Source organism: Lepus europaeus, chromosome X (assembly GCF_033115175.1).
Source record: "Lepus europaeus isolate LE1 chromosome X, mLepTim1.pri, whole genome shotgun sequence".
Taxonomy (NCBI): domain Eukaryota; kingdom Metazoa; phylum Chordata; class Mammalia; order Lagomorpha; family Leporidae; genus Lepus; species Lepus europaeus.
Window position 1 is genome coordinate 56,047,437 of NC_084850.1, and position 22,248 is coordinate 56,069,684.

General features: G+C 38.4%; 1 protein-coding gene across 1 annotated transcript in view; it reads left to right on the forward strand.

The window, feature by feature from the left end:
* The window catches only part of HTR2C (5-hydroxytryptamine receptor 2C), a 208,246-nt gene that overhangs the window by 185,105 nt on the left and 893 nt on the right, over nucleotides 1-22,248 (forward strand). The window lies entirely within an intron of this gene.

Genomic DNA, 22,248 nt, shown 5'->3' on the forward strand with positions numbered 1-22,248 from the left:
TTTGGTTATGTACCCAACAGAGGGATTGCTGGATCACATGGCAAGTCTATTTCTAGTTTTTAAAGAAATATCCATATTTGTTTCCATATGGCTGCACTAATTCACATTAGTGTATAAGAAGTCCCTTATACATACTACTTTATTACTGTGTATAAGAGTTCCCTTTTTCCACATCCTCACCAGCATATTCTGCTGTCTTTTAGATAATAGCCATTCTGGCAGGGGTGGTATTTTATTGTGGTTTTGATTTGCATTTCCCCTATAGCTACTGATATTGAGCATTTTTTTTCATATATTTGTTGGCAATTTGTATTTTTCTTTGAGAATTATCTATTCAGATCCTTTGTTGTTTTGTTTTTTGAGTGCTGATGTGTTTTTTTAAAGATATGTTTATTTTACTTGAAAGGCAGAGTTACAGAGAGGGAAGTGGAGAGACACAGAGAGAGAGAGATCCTCATCTGTTGGTTCACTCCCCAAATGGCCACAATGGCTGGAGCTGGGCCAGTCTGAAGCAAAGCCAGGAGTCAGGAGCTTCTTCTGGGTCTCTTACATGGGGACAGAGGCTCAAGGACCTGGGCCATCTTCTACTGCTTTCCCAGGCCTTAGCAGAGAGCTGGATCAGAAGTGGAACAAGTGGGACTTGAACTGGCATCCATATGAAATGCCAACACTGCAGGAGGCAGCTTCACCCACTACGCCAAAGCACTGGCCCACCTGATGTGATCTTGATATTAATATATTGTTGAATGAATAGTTTGAAAATATTGTCTCCCATTCTATCAGATGTCTCTTCACCCTATTGCTTGTTTCCTTGTTGTGCAGAAGCTACTGAGTTTGATATCATTCCATTTGTCTAGTTTTGCTTTTGTTTGGAGGTCTTATCCAGGAAGTCATCACCTACACCAATTTCTTTACATGTTTCCCCTATGATGGCTTCCAACAACTTCATAGAGAGCTGCTTCTTTGTCCCAACTGGGCAAACAAGGGTGATGCTGGGGTTTGTGGTGCCAGCAGGACTATGTGATGTGAATGGGACATTCCTCAGATCCTATTGGGAGAGTGTGATGGTGCTTCAGTTTATAGTATGAAAAAAATCCTAATCCCAGAATTGGGGAATGTCAAAAGGACCCTCCTCCAGTCCTACAGGTTTTCTGCATCAGAAATTGGAGTTTTTACAGTGGTAGGTATGTGTCAAGGGAGGTGGAATGCAGGCACATTCTTCCCTGTGTCTCACAGGGTGAATTCCAATGAGTCTGAGGAAATTACTAAGAATTATCATGGTCTTGGTGCTGCAGCATGCAGTAGGTTCATTAATCAGATCTCCCAGGGTGAGAGCAATTGTGCTGGGGATGGGAGGAGTCACCTGCCTGAAGCAGAGCAATGCAGATAGAGTTCTCCAGATACTGCAAGTGCACGTCATTCCAGATTGTAGTACCAACATCAAAGTCCCAGCTCTAAGAGGCACAAGATGGAATGTCCCCAATTCCCACACGGCATGTAGGAATGATGCTGGGGCTTATGCCCTGGGCTGCCAGCACTGTGAAGTAGGAGGTACAGAGTGAACTTCTTCAGTCCATGACCTGTCACATTGTTATGGGCTGCTGCTGGTGCTAACTCCAGGAAGCCAAGGGAAACTCCCATATATCAAGCAGAGTGAGTACAGCTCTGGGGCTTCCGTCCAGAACTTCCCCAGTTGCAGGGTGCAGGGTGTCTGCTTTCCACCTCAGAAAATGCTCTGTCTTTGACACTGGTGGCTTCTGGTGGCAAAGATATTGCTTGCTGTCCCTTAAATCTGTACAATGTTCACTAGGAGCTCTACCACCATAAATTGAGTCTAGCATTTTAAAAGGAGGGAGCTATGTGGCTTCCCGTTTCAGAGAAAAGTAGTCGTTCAGAACCTGGTCGGCTCCCCAGGCTGCATTTGAATCAGTGGCGATTGTGGAATTCTGCAAATAAGGCTGCTGGTAGCAGGAGCCATGGAACCTTCTTACCTTTTCCTGGCAAGATGCTGTCTTCTTGTATCATAGGTCCTGTAACGGAGGGTGGTGGCTGCAGCTGGTGGCAGCAGTATGTCTGTCCTCTCTCTTTACTCTTTGTTTTATTTGACAGGTAGAATTGACAGTGAGAGAGACAGAGAGAAAGGTCTTCCTTCCATCGGTTCACTCCCCAAATGGCCTCTATGGCTGGCGCTGCACCGATCTGAAGCCAGGAGCCAGGTGCTTCTTCCTGGTCTCCCACGCGGGTGCAGGGGCCCAAGCACTTGGGCCATCCTCCACTGTCCTCCCGGGCCACAGCAGAGAGCTGGACTGGAAGAGGAGCAACTGGGTCTAGAACCCGGCACCCATATGAGATGCCAGTGCCACAGGTGGAGGATTAACCAAGTGAGCCATGGCGCCGGCCCTGCCTTCTCTTTACTCTTTTATGGAATCTCTGTGCTGTTCAGTCACTGTGCTGAAATTTGCTCTCAGTTTCCTGGCAACATGATCCTTCCTTTGTTTTTCTGATATTTTTTGTAGCTGAGGCAAGTGCCATTTCTGTTAATTCAGACATCTTGAATTCCCTTCAGGAAGTTTTCTTTTACCGGAAATAGATACTGAGTTTTGTCAAACAATCTTTCAATTCTACTGTGATAATAGATTTTTTTTCTTATTTATTCTATTAATGTGGATAAATTTTTTTGGCTGGTATACAGTCTTGAGGTAGCCTTGAATTTCTGGGAGCAATCTGGGGATTAAACCCTATCATGATATTGAGTATTTGCACATCTGTGTGCATGAATGATATTTTTCTATAAATTACTCATCTTATAAAGTACTTATCAATTTTTCATATCACAGTTTTACTGAACCCATAAAATTAGTGAGGAATATTAACTCCTTTTCAGTTACTTGAAACTATTGATGTAACACTGATATTTCTCTGTTAAACATTTGGAAGAAGACACCTATGAAGCCATTTGGATCTGGATTGTGGTTTGGGAGAAGAGTTTTCAAATCTGACTTTATTTACTTTAGTAGATGAAGAGAAATTTTAATTTTATACTTATTTCCATTTCATTTCACTTTAGTTAATAGACAATGCAATAAGACTATAAATAAACAGTTGGAAATACAACATAAAAAGTGTTTACTTGAACATAACAATTGTCTACAGTGAAACTCGCAAGGAATCTAAATAAAGAAAACTATCAGTATTAATAAATATTTAGCAAGGTTTCAGAATACCAGATCAATATAGCATATAGGAATAAATCATATTTCCATGTAATCACAATAAATAATCATAATTGTTAAAAAATCCATTTATAGTATCTATGTACTTTAGGAAAGATTTGAGGATGCTCTATATTATAGATTTCAAAACATTGCTTAGAGAAATTAAAGTAAGTAAATTGAGATATATTATATGTTCATGAATTGGAAGACTAAATATTAAAATGGCATCTGCTTTCAAATTAACCTGTAGATTCATATAAGTTCACTTTCCCTTCAGGACTTTCTCCAGCATGGAGTTTAGATATCCAGCAGAAAGCTGCACGCTAACTAAACTGTGAAACAAGAGGACTGAGTTAAAGACTACCAGAAGAGGTGAAACTTTCAGGGTAAAATTGGAGAAATGGGGAGCCACAGAGAGAGGGAGACTGAAATTTATATACCAAGTTTCATACAATACTTGTTTGACATCTGCATCCTCTGTATGAAAGACTCCAAGAAATCTATGGAGCAAGAAATATTTGAGAGGCTAAAAGTATTTAGCAGAGATGTTAAAAAGTCTGCTGTAAGGGAAAAAGATTTGAGAGTTTGCATCACACCAAGTGAGAAATACTGTGTAAACACTTTGGGCTTTTCACTAATACTGCAAATGAGCATATCTTTGGAGAAAAGCCAGTGTCTTAGAACTAAAGGATTTGCCTTATAACTTAAAGAAAATATGGAGCCCACCCTAACAAAAGCAAAACTCAAGTTTTTCACAACAGTATATTTTCAAAACCACTAGGTATACAAAGAAATAGAAAAGTGTAACCTATATTAAAAAGTAAAATACATCAATAGAAATAGACCCACATATGATCCAGATGTTAAAATTAACAGAAAATAACTTTATCATAAATTTGTTAAATAATCTATCAGAAAAGATAAATACAGTTGTGGTAGAGGGGGAAATTTCAGATATATGTGGGAGCTAAAGAAAGGAAAACATAGGGCACAGACTTTAAGATATCAGCCTATGTGAAGACTTCTTAGATATGATCCAAGAAGCACAAGATATGAAAGCAAAAATAGACAAAGCAAAGGAAAGCAATTAACAGCAAAAGAAACAATTAACAAAATTGTTAGTCAACTGACAGAATAGGAGAAAATATTTGCAAACTATGCATTTAAATGAATATCCAAAATATATAAGGAGCTCAAGAAACTCAATGACAACAAAACCAAAAATCTAGTTAAAAAATGGGAAAAAACAGGCATTTTTCAAAGGATGAAATACAAATCATAAGGGACACAAGAAAAATGCTCCAGATCACTAGTCATCAGGGAAATGCAAATAAAAACCACAATGAGTATCTCTTCAGTCCAGTTAGAATGGCTATAATTGGGGCTGGTGTTGTGGTATAACAAGTTAAGCCCCCACCTGCAATGTCAGCATCCCATATGGGTGCTGGTTCTATTCCAGCTGCTCCACTTCCAATATAGCTTCCTGCTAATGTGCCTGGGAAAGCAACAAAAAATGGTCCAAGTGTTTGGACCCCTGAAACCACATGGGAGACCCAGAAGAAGCTCCTGGCTCCTGACTTCAGTCTGACATAGCTCCAGCCATTGCAGCCATTTTGGGGGTAAACCAGTGGATGGAAGATCTCTCTCACTCTTTAACTCTGCCTTTCAAATAAAATAAATATTTTTTAAAAAGAATGGCTATAATCACTGTTGACAACAGCTGAGATACAGAAACAACTTAAGGTGTCCCTCAATGGATGGATGAAGAAACATTACACACACACACACACACACAAAGTGGAATACTATGCAGCCTTTAAAAGGAGGGAATGATTCTCATCATTTGGGACAACATGGATGAACCTGGTAGAAAGACAGATACTACATGATCTCACTTATGCACATATGTGCATATGTGGAATTTAATAAAGTTGAACTCATAGAGAATAAAAGGCTAGGGTAGCAAGATGGTGGAAGAGAAGGAGGAGCTGTTGATAAAAGGGTATATGGTTTCAGATATACAGGAAGAACAGGTTTTGAGATCTATTGTGCAGGAAGGTAACTATAGTAAATAATAATGTATTATAGTATCTGATGGTTTTGGGTCTCAAGTTTAGACCCTTGATCCACTGTGAGTTCCTTTTTGTATAGGGTGGTAAGGTACAGGTCTTCTTATAAATATTTGAATGTGGGAAACCAATTTTCCAATCACCATATTTTGAAGAGAATAGTATCTCCAAAGATGATACTAGTTCATTTATCAAAGATTAGCTGGCTATAGATATGTGAATTAATTTCTGGAGTTTCTATTCTGTTCCATTTGTCTATGTGTCTATTTTTGTGCTAATACCAGGCTATTTTGATTATAATAGCTGTATAGTATGTCTTGAAATTTGGTATTGTGATGCCTCTGGCTTTGTTATTGTTAAGATTGCTTTAGCTATTCGAGGTCTCTTTTGTTTCCATGTGAATTGTAGAATCATTTTTTCTAGTTCTGTGGGGAAATATCCTTAAAATTCTGATTGCGATCACATTGAATCTGTAAATTGTTTTGGGTAGTATGGACATTTTGGTGATATTAATTCTTCCAATAAATGTATATGGAAATTTTTTCCATTTTTTGTCTTCTATTTCTTTCCTTAGTGTTTTGTAATTTTCATTGTACGCATCTTTCACATCCTTGGTTAAATTTATCCCAAGCAATGTAAATGTTTTTGTAGCAATTGTGAATGAAACTCACCTCATTAGTTCATTTTTAGCCAGAAGGTTATTGGTGTATAACAATGTTTTTTTTTTTTTGTATGTAAGTTTTATATTCTCCAACTTTGTTGAGTTCTCCTATGAGTTCTAATAGTCTATTAGTGGATTCATATGGTTTCCTATATAAAGGATGATGTCATATGAAAACAGGAATAATTTGACTTCCTTCTTTTTAAATATGTATCCCTTTGATTTCTTTTTCTTGTTTGATTGGTCTGGCTAAAAATTCCAGGATTTTATTGAATGATTGGTGACAGTGGGTATATTGTGTCATTCCAGATATCAGTGGAAATGCTTCCAGCTTTTTTCTATGCCATATGATGCTGGTTGTGAGTTTGTCGTTTATTGACTATGACTATTGTTTTGAGGACTCTTCCTTCTATACCCAATTTTATAAAGTTTTTTTTATCATGGAATGATGTATTTTTTCAAATGCTTTGTGCATATTGAGATAACAATATTGTTTTTAATTCTTCATTTTGTTGGTGGGATGTATTTTTTTATTTGTATATGTCAAACCACCCCTTCACCCCTGGGATAAATCCCATTTTATCTATTTGATGTCCTGTTGGATTTGATTTGCTGATATGTTGTTGAGGGTTTTTGCAATTATGTTCATTCAAGGATATTGGTCTATGTCTCTTTTTTTGTTGTATCCTTGTCTAGTTTTGGAATTAAGTTTCTAAGGCCTCACAGAATGAGTTTGACTTTTCAATTATTTTGACTAGCTTAAAAAAAAGAATTGATATTAGTTCTTACTTAGAAGTTTGGTAGAATTTAGTAGTGAAGCCAGTAGTCCTAGGCTTTTCTTTGCTGGGAGGCTGTTTATTACTGATTCTCAATCTCAATTTTGGTTTACTTGTCTATTCAGATTTTCTGTGTCTTTATGCCTCAATCTGGCAAATTATATGTGTCCAGAAATCTATCCATTTCTTATAGATTCTCCAATATGTTGGCATGTAACTGTTTATAATTGTTCCTAATGATGCTTTGTATTTCTTTGGTATCAATTGTAACATCTCCTTTTTATCTCTGACTTTATTGAACCACTTCCCTATTTTTGGTTAGTTGGGCCAATGGCTTATCAATTTTGCTTATTTTTCCAAAGAAAGCTATTCATTTCACTGATCTTTTATAGTTTTCTTATTTTTATTTTGTTTATTTTCTCTCTCATGTTTCTTATTTATTTCCTTCTATTAACTTTGGTTTGGTTTCTTATTATTTTCCTAGGTCCTTGAGATGCATTCTTAGATTATTTATTTGCTACCCTTCCACTTTTTTGATGTAGCACTTACTGTTATAAACTTTCCTCAACGCTACTTTTGCTGTATCTCATAGTTTTCATACACTGTGTTTTAAATCTGCTACAAGGAAATTTTAATTTCCCTTTTGATATCTTCCATGAACCATGGTTTAATTGAGAGCATATTGTTCAGTCTCTACACATTTGTATAAATTATAGAGTTTCTTTGTTGTTAATTTCTGGCTTCTTTCCATTGTGGTCAGAAAAGATACATGATATGATTTCAATTTCTTTTAATTTGTCAAAACTTGTTTTATAGATTTGTATATGTTCTATACTAGAGAATGTTCCATGCCCTGATGAAAAGAATGTGCCTTCTGTAGCTCTGGGATGACATATTTTGTAGATATCTATTAGTTACATTTGGACTATATGGTAGATTATCTGTGTTGTTTACTTGATTTTTGGTCTGGTTCATCTGTTCCTGGATGTAAATTGAAGTCCACTATTATTATTGCGTTGGAGCTTATGCCTCCCTTTATGCCATGGTCCAGCGTTGGCAGGTCCAGTGGGTCCAAAAGGGGGGGAGGCATCCGCAAAGAGAGGAGATGAGGAGATGAGGTTTAGGTAGCAAGGGAAGGCATCATTCTGCCATTCCTTCTCATAGCTTTATTTTATACTCTTGTTTTAACTTTTATTTAGTAAATATAAATTTCCAAAGTACAGTTTATGGATTACAATGGCTTACCCCCCCCATAATTTCCCTCCCACCTGCACCTCTCCCATCTCCTGCTCCCTCTCCCATTCCATTCACATCAAGATTCGTTTTCAATTATCTTTATATACAGAAGATCAATTTAGTATATATTAAGTAAAGATTTCATCAGTTTGCACCCACGCAGAACATAAAGTGTAAAATACTGTTTCAGTACTAGTTATAGCGTTAATTCACATTGGACAACACATTAAGGACAGAGATCCCACATGAAAAGTACACAATAACACCTGTTTTTGACTTAACAATTTGACACTCTTGTTTATGGTGCCAGTAATCTCCCTAGGCTCTAGTCATGAGTTGCCAAGACTATGGAAGCCTTTTGAGTTTGACAACTTCGATCTTATTCAGACAAGGTGAAAGTCAAAGTGGAAGTTCTCTCCTCCCTTCAGAGAAAGGTACCTCCTTCTTTGATGGCCCATTCTTTGTACTGGGATCTCACTCACAGAGATATTTCATTTAGGATTTTTTTTTTTGCCAGAGTGTCTTGGCTTTCCATGCCTAAAATACTCTCATGGACTCTTCAGCCAGTTCCAAATGCCTTAAGGGCTAATTCTGAGGCCAGAGTGCTGTTTAGGACATCTGCCATTCTATGAGTCTGCTGTGTATCCCGCTTCCCATGATGGATCGTTCTCTCCCTTTTTGATTCTATCAGTTAGTATTCGCAGACACTAGTCTTGTTTGTGTGATCCCTTTGACTCTTAGACCTATCAGTGTGATCAATTGTGAACTGAAATTGATCAATTGGACTAGTGAGATGGCATTGGTACATGCCACCTTGATGGGATTGTATTGGAATCCCCTGGCACATGTCTAACTCCACCATTTGGGGCAAGTCCGATTGAGCATGTCCCAAGTTGTACATATTCTCCCTCTCTTATTCCCACTCTTATATTTAACAGGGATCACTTTTCAGTTAAAATTTAAACACCTCAGAATAAATGTGTGTTAATTACAGAAAGTTTTTGATTTCTCTTTTGATTTCTTCTATGACCCAGTGTTCATTCAGGAGCATGTTGTGTTTGCATATGCTCTAGGGATTCCTGAGTTGCTAATTTCCAACTTCATTCCTTTATGGTCTGAGAATCTGCATGGTATCATTCTAATTCTTTTGAATTTGCTGAGACTCGTTTTATGGCCTAGTATGTGGTCAATCCTAGAGAAGGTTCCATGTACTGCCGAGAAGAATGCAAATTCTTTCAGTGTAGAATGAAGTTCTGTAGATATCTGTTAGATCCATTTGGGATATAGTGTCATTTAAATTTACTGTATCCTTGTTGATCTTCTGTCCAGTTGATCTGTCTGTTTCTGAGAGTGGAGTGTTGAAGTCCCCCAGTACTATTGTATTGGAGTCTAAGTCTCCCTTTAAGTCCCTTAACAAATCTTTTAATTAAACCGGTGCCCTATAATTAGGTTGCATATACATTGATAATCATTATATCTTCCTGTTTAATTGATCCCTTTATCATTATATAGTGACCCTCTTTGTCTCAACAGTTTTTGTGTTAAAGTTTATTTTGTCTGATATTAAGATGGCTACACCTGCTCCTTTTTCATTTCTGTTGGCATGGTATATCTTTTTCCAGCCTTTCATTTTCACTCTGTATGCATCTTTGTTGGAAAGATGTGTTTCTTGTAAACAGCAAATAGATGGGTTTTGTTCCTTAACCAATTCAGCCAATCTGTCTTTTAGCTGGAGAGCTGAGGCCATTAACGTTCAATGTGACTATTGATAATTAGTAACTTTGCCCTGCCATTTGCCAAAGATATTTTCTAACATATGCTTTGAGCTTCCTGTGATCTTTTGCTGTGAGGTTTCCTTCCTTTACCTTCTTTCATATTGATGACCGTGTTTCTTTGTTTCTGTGTGTAACACATCTTTAAGCATCTTTTGCAGGGCTTTGGATGAGTGATGACAAATTCTTTCAATTTCTGTTTGCTGTGAAAAGTCTTTATTTCATCTTTATTCACAAATGAGAGCTTTGCAGGATATAATATTCTGGGCTCGCAGTTTTTCTCTCTTAGTACCTAGGCTATGTCTCACCATTCCCTTCTAGCTTGTAGGGTTTCTGATGAGAAGTCTGCTGTGAGTCTAATTGGAGATCCTCTGAGAGTAAACTGACATTTCTCTCTTGCACATTTTAGAATCTTTTCTTTATGTTTCACTGTGGTGAGTTTGATTACAACATGTCGTGGTGAGGATCTCTTTTATTCCTGTTTACTAGGGGTTCTATGAGCTTCCTGTACTAGGATGTCTCTGTCCTTCTCCAAACCCGGGAAGTTCTCTGCTAGTATCTCACTAAAAAGGCCTTCTAATCCTTTCTCTCTCTCCATGCCTTCAGGAACTCCTAGAACACAAATGTTGGGTTTTTTAATAGTATCCTGTAGATTCCCAACAATATTTTTTAGATTTCTAATTTCCTCTTCTTTTCTTTGGTTTGACTGTATACTTTCCTGTGCTCTGTCTTCTAACTCTGATATTCTCTCTTCTGCTTCAATGACTCTGTTTTTAAGGCTCTCTAATGTGTTTGTCATTTGATCTATTGAGTTCTTCATTTCATTTTGATTTCTCTTCACTATCACACTATCCTGTTCTACTAGTTTCTGTGTTTCATTTTGATTCCTCTTTAAGATTTCATTTTCATGAGAGAGATTTTCTTTTTTCTTTTTTTTTTTTTTGACAGGCAGAGTGGATAGTGAGAGAGAGAGAGACAGAGAGAAAGGTCTTCCTTTTTGCCGTTGGTTCACCCTCCAGTGGCCGCTGCGGCTGGCGCATCTTGCCGATCCGAAGCTAGGAGCCAGGTGCTTCTCCTGGTTTCCCATGCGGGTGCAGGGCCCAAGGACTTGGGCCATCCTCCACTGCCTTCCCAGGCCACAGTAGAGAGCTGGCCTGGAAGAGGGACAACTGGGAGAGAATCCAGCGCCCCAACCGGGACTAGAACCCGGTGTGCCGGCGCTGCAAGGTGGAGGATTAGCCTGTTAAGCCACAGCGCCGGCCCATGAGAGAGATTTTCTATCCTGTCCAGTAAGGATTTCTGTAGTTCAAGAATTTGTTTTTGAAAACTTCTAAATGTTCTTATCATAAGTTTTTTTTTGTTTTGTTTTGTTTTTAAAACTTTTATTTAATGAATATAAGTTTCCAAAGTATAGCTTATGGGTTACAATGGCTTCCCCCCTCCCATAACTTCCCTCCCGCCCGCAACCCTCCCCCCTCCCGCTCCCTTTCCCCTTCCATTCATGTAAAGATTCATTTTCAATTCTCTTTGTATATAGAAGATCAGTTTAGTATATATTAGGTAAAGATTTCAACATTTTGCCCATATAGCAACATCAAGTGAAAAAACTACCATTGGATTACTAATTATAGCATTAAATAGCAATGTACAGCACATTAAAGACAGAGATCCTACATAATTTTTTTTTCAAAATAATTAATTTTCTATGCCATTTCCATTTTAACACCAGGTTGTTTTTTTTTTTCATTTCCAATTCTCTTTATATACAGAAGATCACTTCAGTATATAATTAGCAAAGACCTCATCGGTCTGCGCCCACACAGAAACGCAAAGTATAAAAATACTGTTTCAGTACCAGTCATAGCATCACTTGGCTTTAGACGACACATTAGGGACAGATCCCGCATGGGGTGTGAGTACACAGTGACTCCTAAGTCTTATCATAAGTTTTTTGAAATCCGTATCTTGCATTTCTTCCATCTCATCATCTTTATAATCTTGGCTTGGGGTGTCTTGTTCATTTGGGGGTGTCATAATGTCTTCCTTGTTCTTGTTTCCTCAGTTTCTGCGTTTGTTGCTTGGCATTGTGGATATATTCTTTGGATTCTTCTTCCCTCGCTGTGGTGTTTTTTTCTTGTTATACTATGACTGATTAAGTGGACTGTCTGCTTTTGATGGAGCCTTAGAGGCTTGAGATGGGTGCGGCCTGAGAGCTGTGTTTGGTTCCTCAGGGTTAAGGGTGTGCCAAAGGTGACACTTCCAGGTTAGGCATGGTAAATCTCTCTTTCTTTCTTTCTTTTTTGATTCAGAATGGAAGTAATTCCGCACAGCTGAGTGGAATTGAATGTAATCAGCTTCTGATCTCTGGCTCCTGTGGGTGTAACATTCACCTGCTCTTTCCCAAGGACCACACAGGGAATCTCAGTGTGGGCTCAAATTCTCCTTCAGTCGCCCACTGGGTTGCCAAGGTTACCAAATTGTAGCATCTCTGGAGAGTACTCATGTGAACTCCATGAATTCTTTCACCCAGTGTCTTTTTTCACAGTGTCAGTTCATTAGCACCACACATTCACTAGGTCCTATTCTGTTATTTCACCACCACCCCAGAGTCAGGTTTTTCTGCTTGGCTGAGGGCCGGTGCAACCCTGAGGTTGCACTGCTTTTACGTATGTCCAAAATGGCACCTGATCTTTGTCTTGCTCACCTTTGAGTGGTGAGTGGAGAGAGAGAAACTCGTGTCTGCACCACTTTTTTTCCCTCTCTCTTCTAGTTAGCCTGGTGAACTTTTCCCCACGGGGCTTCAAGCCTCATTCCCTCTAGGCTCCTCCTTCTGCTTTCCTTTGGTGTCTCAGGCTATTGAGGTTCAGCTCACCTCGCGTTCCAGCACTGGTGCATAGATTCTGCCGCTGGTGTCCTGAGCTATGGGCTTCCACGCCCTCCACGCAGGTCCACCATGCATCACTAGTTCCAGAAGAGTTTCCTCTGCTATTTCTTCCCCAACTCTTCCTTGAAGCTGCAGTATCTCCACTTTTATTAAACTGTTTCTTCCTGGACTATCAGTGTGCTCCCTTCTTATTCTGCCATCTTGCCACTCTCCTCCTATTTTATACCCTTTTAACACATATTTTTTCATTAAGCCTTCTTCCTCCTAAGCCTCTATTCTTTCTGAGAAAGAAGACATCAGAAATGATCGTCTATGTGTAATCTTTCTCTATTAATCTTGTTTTGTTTCATTTTCCTTTCATGGCCTCATCATAACCTTCCCATTAATCTTTTTTCTATTCATAGTGGATAACATCAGCTATATGAAACTTGCTTAACTTACCTAAAGATGCTAAACAAAAAGTCTAAGGTTTTACAGGTTAATTAATTTATTTTAAAAGGTTAAAACAATATAGTGAAAGCTCTAATGGTTACATCCTATTTTTCTGAAGGTAAATCACACCCCAACAGACATGTTTTTTATAGGACCTACTCCATTGCCTAATGTAAGAGTTCCTTGTTCTTTTGTTCTACATTTCCAAGCTGGGGCATAACATCCTAACCTTTGTAAGAATGGCAGTGTTAGTACATCAATCCACTTGCCATAATATTAACTAAGTGCCTACCATTCTCATCATACAACCTGAAAAAGGTGGGGGGGGGTTCCTATGGGAACAAGCACCTGCATGCTCTTTTTTGTTCTATTTTCTCATAAAACTCCTCATTACTTATGTTCCTAATAATATTTTGCTCTAGACAAATTTTAGGAGATTCCCCTCTTATTTCTTCAGTCTCATTTTTTACAAGGAACAATAATTTCACTTACATTGATATCCATAATTCCCACACCCAAAGACCAATGACTACATCATTATTATGCCTAATAAAAACAACAGAGAAGATGATTTCAGCTCAGTCAGGGGCTTCCTGCTTTGCAGAGTTCTCCCCCTCTAGCTGTGACTTTGTCATACAGCATGGATGACATCACCTCAGCCATCAAGTAGAAGTCCACCATTATGATTGCATTGGAGCTTATGCCTCCCTTTAGATCCATTAACATTGTCTTACAAAATTGTGTACCCTAGCATTGGGTGCATATACATTTACTATATTCACACCTTCTTGTTGAATTGATCAATTACCCTTCACATAATGACCTTCCTTGTCTATTTTAACAGTTTTTCTCTTAAATTCTATTCTGTCTGATATGAATATACCAACTCTTGAGCACTTTTGATTTCCATTTGCATGGAATATCTTTTCCATCCTTTCACTTTCTGTGTGTTTATCTTTATTGGGGAAGTATGTTTCTTGTAGGCATATTTATGGGCTTTGTTTTTCTATCCATTCAGCCAGCATGTATCATTTAATTGGAGGAATTTAGTCTATTTACATTCAAGGTTATTATTGATAAACAGTGACTTGGCTCTGCCATTTTTACATAAATATTCCTACTGTTTGCTTTGAATTTCTTTTGTTGATTTACTGTGTTTTTTCTGCCTTCACATTCTTTAATGATGCTGATTATCTTTCTCTGTGTCTGTGTGTAGTACTTCCCTACATATTATGTGTAAGGCCAGCTGGGTGACAACAAATTATTTCAATTTTTGTTTGTCTTGAAAGGTCATTTTTTTCACCTTCATTTATGAATGAGAGTTTCACTAGGTAGAACTTGGACTATGTATCTCCATTCCTTCACTAGCATGTAATGTTTTTCTTGATAAATCTACTGACAATCTGATGGGAATTCCTTGATAAGGGATCTGGAATTTCTCAATTGAAAATTTCAGGATACTCTATGTTTTACTTTTAAATATTTGATTATGATGTGTCATGGTAAGAATCCTTTTCAATCATGCCTATTTGGAGTTCTATGTGTTTCCTATTTTTGGATGTCCCTTTCTACAAATTGGGGAAATCTGCCGCTATTACTTCATTGAATGGGTTTTCTAAGCCATTCTTTTTTTTCCAATTTGTTAAGGAACTCCTAAGATTCATATATTCGGTCATTTAATGGTATCCTGTAGATGCCAAATATCATTTTCATTCTTTCTAATGTTTTCTTCTTTTGTTCTTTGTAAATTTCAAAATATGTTGTCTTGATTGGATATTCTTTCTTCTGCCTCACAAAGTCTATTGTTAAGTCCTTCCATGGTATTTTTCATTTGATTTACTGAATACTTCATTTCCAATATTTCCATTTGAGTTTTAAAATATCTTTCTCTCTGTGGAGTTTCTCACCCATGTCATATACTGATTTCCTAATTTCATTTAGCGGTCTCTCTATATTTTTGAGTAACCTTACATTACTTTGTATTATTTTTCAGGCACTTTCATAAATGTCCTTTTCATTCTGGTATTAATATATTATTGTGTTCCTTTTGGGAAGTCATACTGCCTTCCTTGTTCATGTTTCTTGTTTTTATGCATTGATTTCTGCTCATCTGGGGAATCTCTTGCTTCTGTGACTTAACTGAAGTCTTTATTCCCAGAGATGTGCCTCTGGAGCTAGGTGGAGTGCCTAAGGCTTATAGTTGATCTCTGGATATGTATGTTGGGTGGGGCCAGGGGCTCAGGCTACCACTTATGGGTGAGCCAAATTAAAGAGTGACACATACAGTAGGCATTTTGGAGCACCTCTGTCTATAGTCAGTGGAGAGCAAGGATGTTGAAGCCAAAAAAACTGTTTTGTTGTACATCCCACATTTTCTCTGTGCCAGGGAGAACTGACTCATAACTTAGAGTTAGCTCACAGAGCCAGTGCACGTCACTCTTCCAGACATGAATACCATCCAGAGTACCAACTCACTCTGTAGTATGTCCCCTGACCCCACTCTGGAACTATCCTAAGTGCACACTACAATCAGACTGAGCAGGTGTGTGAGAACCCAGCCACAGCCTGAGATTTTTCTTAGTGGTTGTGGGGGCAGTGGGAAACAGGATGGCTCTCAATTCTGATGGGATTTACCAACTTATTCCCAGAGTACTAGGTGCTTCCCCAGCTGCTGTGCTCCCACTGTCCACCAGAGCACAGAGCACTGTATGGGCCTGCACTTCAGGGATCCTGCTGCCTTGCTGGTCCCAGCTGGACCTGTGGGACTCAGTGTGCCATGCTAGAGTACAGGAATGTCTCTGGGGCCACTGGGAAGAAGATAGGTAAGCAGCTCCCCTCTCAAGATGTCACCTCCCCACCTCAATCTCTGCTCTGAGGAATTGGGGAGGAAACCATGCAGGTTCCCCCCGCTCTGAAGTGTGAGATCCCGAAGTCTTGAGGGAACCCTCCTGACAGAGCTGCTGTTCTGTAACAGCAGGATCACCCCAGAGAGAGGTCTATGCAGATGGGCTCTGCCAGTGCTATCCTTTTTCACCTCACCTCTGGGGCCTCAGACACCTCCTGGTTCCTCTTTCTCCTCTCTCTAAGCTGCTATGTCTGTTATGATGTCCCACTGTGTTCCCAGATCTCTCCTCCTGCTTCTAGTGCTCTCCCTCAGGCACCGACCTATAGATATAGCTGTGGAGCATCTCAGTGGAGTAGGAGACAAACACTGGACTTCTTATATGGCCAGCTTGAATTTGCTTTGGAAATTCACTCTATAATCTCTTTTGTATTATCCTTTATTATTCATTTCTTGGCAATCTGTCTTCACTACTCCACTGTAATAATTCTCTCTACAATCACCAGTGATCTCATTTTCAACAACAAAGAAGATGTTTCAAATTCTAGACACCTCTGTAACCTCTGAAACTGTCTGTCGAGGACACCTTCTTCAGACAACTCCCTCCCTCAGGCTGTTAATGATACAATTTTTTAGTTACATTGAATTACTTCCATGCTGCTGACACCCATTTTGCAAATGTTCCTAGTGGTAGTTTTGATCTTACCAGAAGATGTCAAAAGAAATTTTTCATATCCAATTCACACAGATACCAACAATGACAAGTGCTTAAGGACTACAGTCTGGCCTACAATGATTCTAAGACACGATCAATTGTAAAACACAGCCCAGTTTCAAAAATATTAAAATTTGAAAGAAATGTATATCTTAGAATCTCTAGCAAATGATATCATCATTTGATGATTTGAAAAGACCTGATCTGTGTTGCTTGAATTCAAGGCTTTAGCAAATAAGATAAACATATTTATATATCCTCTGAAATTCTTTGCAGTAAAATAACTTTATCAAATAATGGGCTTTTATGAGGCTAAAATGAGACAATGCACACAAAGTGTGGAATTCAGATAAAGTACTAGAGCTAGTAAGCACTCATAATGAGGACTCAATCAATAAGAGTTAGTAGTTGTAATAGTAGTATAGTAGTAATGGTAGTAACAGTAGCATTACTATTAGTGGTAGTTTTAAAAAATAGTAATAATAGCACATATTTTCAATATAACTTAAACTATAATTATGTTACTGAATTGAATATTTCCAAAATGCTATGTAAGAATCTATATGTTTACTGAGTCTAAGGACATTTAATAAATAATGATCACATTTCAGGGGTTTGCAAAAATGAGATAATTCATGCTGTTTATTAGTCAAAATGGCACCTGAGATTTTTAAGTAGAACATGAATTATAGGTTGTCTTTGTTGTTTCTAACATTCTAAGGAAGATTTATTGAAGTTAACCTCAGAGAGATTAAATGATTCCACCTAATAATTATTTGTATGTTTTTTTGTCTGGCTTGAATAAAATAATGTAAGAAAGTTTATAAAAATTATAAAATACTTGGCTTAGTGCATGACTAAAAGTAAGCACTCAGTAATGGATATTTATTACTATTATTGCAATTATTCTTATTGTTACCTAATATTTTCATTTCTACTTTTCCTCCTTGGCCAAATCAAGGATTTAAGAAATATCAAATTTTGACCACTAAATTTGCTAACCTTACCTAATTTCTCTGAAATTAACTGCATGAAAAAACAAATGCTTCTCAGAATTTTTATGAACATGAATGAGATAATGCATGTTAAGTATCTTGTTGCTGGTATTGCTATTGTTTATAGTGACTTGATATTATAATATCACATAAATTATTACTGGTTGAATAAAAACTCAAAAAAAGATTTTATAGATTTATCTAACTTAATTTTCCAGAACTTAAATAACTTTACAACCACAGAAGAGCAGTTCTCAAACTTTCTGCTGTCAGGACCTCTGTTATTTTCCTCAAAATAATTGAAAATTAAAGACTCCTAAGAGCTTTTGTTCAAATGGATTATGTCTACTGATATTTCTAATATTAGAAATTAAAACTAGGAAATACATAAAATATTTTTAATCATTTCAAGTAACAAGAAGCAGCCCACCTCAGGTTACCATAACCAACATTTTATGAAAAGTAACTATAGTTTCAAAAAATCAGAAAGAATATGGGCATGGATTTATAATTTCTAAAATATCTTTAATATCTACTTTGAAAGAAAAATGACTGAATTGTCACAGTTGTCTCTGTATTTGACCTGCTGTGATACATGGCTTTGGTGGAAGTCTATGAGGAAATTGTAGCTCTAAAGACAAATCATCAGAAAAGGGAAACATTGAAAACTCTTGGAAAGTACCTCAGGGTCCTTGCACCACACTTGAGAACTGATCACACTTAACCTGTTAGCTTTTTAAAGTATTGAATAAGACATGTGGATGATATATTAAAGTCACTTCCATTGGCATTAATAACTTGAATTTCTTCTTGTTTTGTTGACTGTATTCATGGCTTCTAAAAACCAAAGAAAACTAATAATAATGCTACAGATTTGCTCAAGTGGTTCAGCCACTTCACCAATAATACCTGTCTCAGAGGAGTTTTAATCAAATTGCAATAATACATTTTATATCTGTAATATCAGTAATATTCATGGCTTGTCACCTGGCACATAAGATGGTCTCAATAAATGGCAACAATTAGATCAGCCTTTCCACAATGTATGCAAAATTATCCAAACACACGTCAGGGATAAAATTTGCCTCACATATCTAATCATGGCTTCAGCTCATCAACAATGACTAAGTTGCCCTCTGTTTATTTTCCTCTACAAGATTTAATTTTAAGCCCAAGAGTCCCTTAGGAAAATCAATGTATCATTTAATAGAAGCAAGCTAACACTAACTCCAGAACTAGGCTGAGTCATGTGCTTTTCCGCTGCTCTCATGGCCAGTATGTGGGGGCTTTCCCTAGAGACCTCTGGTGTTTCTAGGAACACCTAGAAGATTCCTGTAGCACTTGCTAGAGGAAATTGAGTCTCCATGTCTAGGTATGTTTATGAGTCAGGATGCCTCCAGAATGAAGGCAAATTCTCCAGACCTTGTCTCTAGCTTCAGGCTCTCACTCTCAAATTGCAGGAAGGTGGGGGGGGGGGGCAGGGGGAACAGGGGATTGCAGGGAGGATTACCTTTCTTGCACCCTCTGCTGCTCTTATTCTTGGATCCTCGGAAGGCATAACAGAGTTTTCCACCAAGATTTTGTCAGAAAATGGCCTTTCTGGGGCAGATGTTGAGCCTAGTGATGAAGGCAAGCACATTCCGTATCAGAGAGCCTGAGTTCAAGGCCAAGTTCTGCATTCTGTGCACTCTGGAAGGCAGCAAGTTATGGTTCAAGTACTTGGGTCCCTGCCACCCATGGGGAAATATGGTTGTAGTTCCAGGCTCCTGGCTTCAGCCTGACCCAGCCCCAACCACTGTGAACATCTCTGGAGTGAACCAGCAGATAGTAGATCTCTTTCTGTCTCTCTTCATCTCTCTGCTTCTCAAATGGATAAGTAAAAACTTTCTCCCTACTATTAGATGAAAGTGCTGAGCATTGCCACTTGGGGTCCAAGTCTTTTTGCCTCAGAGGTAATCATTTCCAATGTTAGCAGTGGCCACTAAGTCTGGGAGACTTTTTTGAACTCAGGCCTAATAGCAATGTTATTGTTTGTTTCAGAAAGGACTTCTATATCTTTTTTCTTTTCATTTTTAATTTTTTGACAGGCAGAGTTAGACAGTGAGAGAGAGAGAGAAAGGTCTTCCTTTGCCGTTGGTTCACCCCCCCAAGTGGCTGCTAAGGCCGGCGCACTGCGCCTGTCCGAAGCCAGGAGCCGGGTGCTTCCTCCTGGTCTCCCATGCGGGTGCAGGGTCCAAGCACTTGGGCCATCCTCCACTGCCCTCCCGGGCCACAGCAGAGAGCTGGCCTGGAAGAGGAGCAACCGGGACAGAATCCAGCGCCCCAACCGGGACTGGAACCCGGGGTGCCAGCGCCACAGGCGGAGGATTAGCCTAGTGAGCCGCGGCACCGGACATTTTTAATTATTAAACATTTTGTAATGGAGACTTTCAAAGATTACAAAAGTAAAATTACATAGTAAAAATCCATGTGCTTATCACCTAGCTCCAAACCGACTTACCAATTTATGGACAGTCTTGTTTCAACCATACTGCTACTCACTTCTCCCTCTCACATTACTTAGAAATAAATTCTAGACATCATAATCATTCATCTGTAAATACTTCAGTATACATTTCTAAAATTATTAGATGTATTTTTCTACATAACCACAGTATCAACATCTCACCTAAAATTAATGAGCAATGCTTAATATCAGTAAAAGGTCAATCATTCCATTTTCTGTGTTGTGAATATGTTTTGAGATTTGTTTGCCTCATGTTCCCAAGCAGGTCAACATAGTGTAATTACTTTTGATTCTCCCCATACCCTTTTCTCCTAAAATTTTTTGGAAGAAGTTCTTTCTTTTCTTAATCCCGAATTCTTTTCCTTAACATCAGATAACTTGCTCTGCAGCTAACCCTTCACTAAAATATCTCATAAAGGGGAAGCCGGTACTGACTTTGTGTTGGCCAAGCTCTGTCTGCACTTTTTCTAGAGATTATCTTATATTTATGACTTTCTGAGTAAACGTGCTAACAATATAAACTGGCAGCTTTCTTACTTGCATTTTTATAACTCATAAGAAATATGACCTGCGTAGTTTTGCTGCTGTCTTTATTTCCCAAATATGTGCTTAACTTCTCTCAAGTATTTCATCAAATTTGGTGGAACATTACCTTCTCCCTCCCCCTGCAGATACTTGGCACTCTTCCCACTCAGAGCTAATGGTCTCCCTGCAAGGATCCTGCTCCTGCTGTGTATGACCAAAGACCTTGTGTTCTCAGGGCCTCCTGGTTTTTTTCAGCCTTCCCTTCTTGAATGTCATGCCTAGGTTCAGAGTATTTAGGTGGATGTGGACTGATACCTAAGTCTTGTCTCATTTTTTTCTACTTTTCACACTATCGTTTGGGCTCTTTCTGTAGAAAAAGGCCAATATTTTGGAATTTTAGCATCTGAGGAAGAAGGCTTAGAAATACTGTCTTGTGTCTTGCCAGAGACTGAACACCAATCAACAGCCTCGGCAAATTCTAGCAAAGAAACGCTGTTTTTCCCCTCTTGAGCATCCAGCCAAACACTCTATACACCTGCCTAAGGGGTTCAAACAACCTGTCAGGACTTTGAGTTTGGGGTTCTTCACAGTTCCTTTTGTGTCCCCTAAAGTCAGCACCCATCCCAGTGGGCCCACTTCTGTCTCTTCCCATACCTCATACCTACCAGTCCAGGATTTCTAATAATCTGTGATATACTCTCACAAGGAGATTTTCTTGGGCTTCAATCTCCTGTGGGCAAAAGAGAGAGAAATTATACAAACATTCAAATACCACTTATAAGTAACCTTTACACATGGAGGCAGGACCTCTCCAAGATCCACCAGAGTTATTTCTAAAAGTTTCCAAGAGGTTTCTTACTTAGGCTTTGCACAAGAGCACCTTCCACTCCCAACTCCTTGATGATGTCTTCTGCCTATAAACCTATCTCTCAGAATACTATGTCACAATAGTCTTTAAAACCAAAATGCACGAAACTCCCCACAGGAATGGCAGTCTGCATTTCACTATGTCTCTTGACCTTGAAACAACATTACTTAGGCCCAGGACTAAACACAAACAATAAAAACTCCTCACTAAAATGAGATTCCTGTCCATATCTGCTTATAGACTGTTTCTGCATGGTGGTCAGACATAGCCCAGCCAACCTTGAAAAGGCTATTAAGTTTAAAGATGATAAGGAAAAAAATACAGATGTAAATTTATTCATTGATTCAGCAAATAGAAGGGCACTTCAAAATTTATGAGAAAATGGAATTATAATATTAGCATTTTGAGAAAACAACATTGAAATTCATGCATAGTTTTTTCATAATATGTGTTTTCCATGAACTTTCCAAACTGCCTAGTTATTGAGTGCCTTCTGTGAGCCAGGACAATTCAAAGAACTGTAAATACAACAAGAGGAACACAATCTACTCTTAGCCAACAATCATATCTCTAATAGATTCTCTCAGTGTTGTTAAGTTCATGCCTTCCACAGAAATTTAGTGAGAAGGCATGGCTACCATGAAAGGAGAATCATTTTCTAGTATCTTACTGTGACTGTTTCATGTGACTATCACTTACGCCATGAGCAGCATTCAACAAAAATCAGGTCTATACTTCTGCCAGTGAAACAC